This window comes from Colobus angolensis, unplaced genomic scaffold, assembly GCF_000951035.1.
Source record: "Colobus angolensis palliatus isolate OR3802 unplaced genomic scaffold, Cang.pa_1.0 Scaffold33, whole genome shotgun sequence".
NCBI classification, from domain to species: Eukaryota; Metazoa; Chordata; class Mammalia; order Primates; family Cercopithecidae; genus Colobus; species Colobus angolensis.
This window is the reverse complement of record NW_012116599.1, coordinates 10,270,551-10,273,542: the sequence shown is the minus strand read 5'-3', so window position 1 is coordinate 10,273,542 and position 2,992 is coordinate 10,270,551. Positions and strand designations below refer to the sequence as shown.

Here is a 2,992-nt window from a genome sequence, read left to right as displayed (position 1 = left end):
CTCCAGCCTGGGCAACAGAGCGAGACTCCGTCTCAAAAAAAAAAAAAAAAACAATGCCAGAAAGGTAACCAAAAGACAATACCTAAAACGAAATTCCGTCCTACTATTCAATTTTATTTTGGGGGGGTGGGGTTGGGGAAGTTGGATTTGTGTATTTTCATGGCAGATGGCAAAACTGTGAGTGATTAGTCATCAATCTGGAAAAAAAGGCTCTTGGGAAAGTATGGCAGTAACTAAAGAAATCTATAATCCCACAAAAGTTGATCAAAACAGAAAACTTTAGTAAATATTCCAAGATAATAAAGACCCTGTGTGGCATACATATTTGCAATATACAAATATTCAAAAAAAATCAAGTTACCAAACCCCATACTTACACTGGACTTTATTAGCAGTTTTTCTATATTAACTTTATGAAACGTACATAGCCTTACTCAGCATCTCACTTTATACGTGATGAAACAGAAGCAGAGATCTTATTAATACACCTTAGAATGTAAAATACATGGGAAAAAACTGACAGTACAAGAACCTGAAGTAGAAAATGCTAATGAAGGGAAGTAAGCTGCCTTGAAATTAAAATACAAATATTCAGGCGGGCTTGGACGCTCACACCCGTAATCCCTGCACTTTGGGAGGACAAGGCAGGATTACTTGAGCCCAGCAGTTAAAGACCAGTCTGGGCAACATGTCAAGACCGGATGGTCTTTATAAAAATACAAAAATTAGCCGGATGTGATGGTACAAGCCTGTGGTCCCATCTACGGGAGGCTGAAGTTGGGAGGATGGCTTGAGCCTAGGAGGTTGAGGTTGCAGTGAGCCATGTTCGCACCACTGCACTTCAGCCTGAGCAACAGAGAACCTGTCTCAAAAACCAAAACCAAGAAAGCAAATACCACCCATTTGTTATAGTAGCAAACCATTTCATGAAATATTCTATGCTGATATCCAGCCTGAATCTTCGTGATATCATGGTCAAAAAATAGTTACCCTATATGGATGGCCCTAGTGTAGAGACTATTTTTCAGGAGCGAAGTGGGGGGTGGGAAGGGACACTGCATCGCCGTCTGTGGGGGATGGTATACCAGCCACGATCGTAATCTTTTGACAGCATCCTTTTAGAAGTCCATTCACTCCTACAGCAGAGACCTGTGTGCTTTCTTCCTCTTCCATACCTCATGACAACACACATCCTGCCAATAAAAACTTTATTCAACAAGCAAGAGGATCCAAGTCTTACAGAGAAAGTAATAAATGTACTTCAAACAAGAAGCTTTTAGAAAAAGTTATGTCCACACTAGTAGTTATTAAGCCTAACTACTGCATTTCATCTGAGGTAAATAATACAACTTTGTCAGGAAAACATAACACGCTTAAAAGATTTCCATTGTTGAGTAAAAATTTTTTATATAAAGATATTTAATGATAAGAAAAGCTTAGGGATATGTGTGTGTTTACATACGCATACAATATATTTCATTATGCAGAGAAAAAATACACAGAAAAAGACTGGAAAGGAAATACGCGAAAATGTTAACAGCAACCAAATCTAAGTGGTTAAGATTATAGAAAATATTATAAAGATTTTCTAGTACTCCCTGAATTTTGCAAGCTTTGACAAAGATCATGTATTATTTTGAAATGCAGAAAATTTTTAAACTGCAAAAAGGTGGCATTCACTCGTAAACAAGTGCATGCTTACAAAACTTAGGCCCTAAGCTGCTTTCACAGATTGTATATTCTAGATTTCAAATACAGCTGCTAATTACTTCCTAGCAATTTGAAGAAACTACAAAATAAAGCTAAACACTTTCACTTCTGGCTCTACTATAAAGATCTCGCAATAAAATTAAAATAAAAACAAAGTTTTACCTTTTTACAAAAAGGTCTACGTCCGGTTTTTTACAGAATATTAGTAACTTTTTTTAAAATCGTCAATTTGTTACTTCACACAAATGCCACCTCAAAGAATGTAGGTTTAGCTTAGTAATTCCAAAGTACAGACGCCTAATACAAAGTGCAAGAAGTTTTTATGCATTTTAGCGAACGCACAAACAGAAACACCTTCTGCGTGCAGATGGGCTTATTTTATATACACCTTTTCATTACCTCGTAAGAGCCTGACATCTAATGAAGCTTTCTGCAAAGGTACTTTGCTTAGCTTGGGCATGGATTTACTTGGAATATCTGGGAGGCTGTCAAATCGATCTGAAACTGCATTATATTCAAGGCACAGAACGTCAACTCCTGACTGGGCCTCCTTCTCTCTTCTTTCACAAGAGCGCCTTTAATATCCCCTAGCCTACATTTCCGGGCTCATGAGTCACTGAGAAATGAGCTCTAAGTTTCTCTTAGAATGCTGCTCAAATAGCTCCTCTACAGCATTCAAGGATCTGGCCCCAAAATACCTCTTTAGCCCAATACCCCCCGCCCTCTGCACCACGCCAACAAACGGAATTATCCATGATTTCTAGGCTTTGTCTTCTCGTTTTTGCTGCCCCTTCCACACATTTCTTCTGCAACCCTCCTCTCCTAAATCCCATCAGGCCTTCGAGACGCTCCTCAGCACCCCCCGCCCAGGAAGCCTTCCAGGTTTCTGCTAGGCAGAAGTGATCGGTTCGGTTTTTCCGGGTGCCCTTCCAGCACTTTGTCGTTCTTTCACAGGACTTATCACCTCCTTCCCGGTATCGCAGTTATTTGTGTACTCGTCTTATCTCCCACACCAGAGCCTAAGCTCCTCGGGGGAGGGGACCGGGGCCCGCTTCACCTTTGAATCCCTCCGGCGCGGGTCGACTACGACGCCTGCACGCAGTCTGCGCTCCGGATGGTTCCACTGAACTCGAGAACGCTCCGACCGCACAATTCCTAACCAGAAATCAGTTAAGCATTTTCCTGAATTGATCACAACGCTGGTATCTGCCTCCCGACAACAGGAAGTTTACCAGGGGCGGGAGCGAGGCGCCGGAGCCGGGGTGCAGCCGGTGACAGTTGA

At 41.4% G+C, this 2,992-nt stretch overlaps 1 protein-coding gene across 1 annotated transcript in view; it reads right to left on the bottom strand.

Moving 5' to 3' along the window:
• Nucleotides 1-2,992, bottom strand: part of CAB39 (calcium binding protein 39) — a 127,846-nt gene extending 124,854 nt beyond the window's left edge. The window contains exon 1 of the mRNA XM_011951978.1: nucleotides 2,768-2,992. The gene's annotated coding sequence lies outside the window, so the exon portion shown is untranslated. The remainder of the gene's footprint in view (nucleotides 1-2,767) is intronic.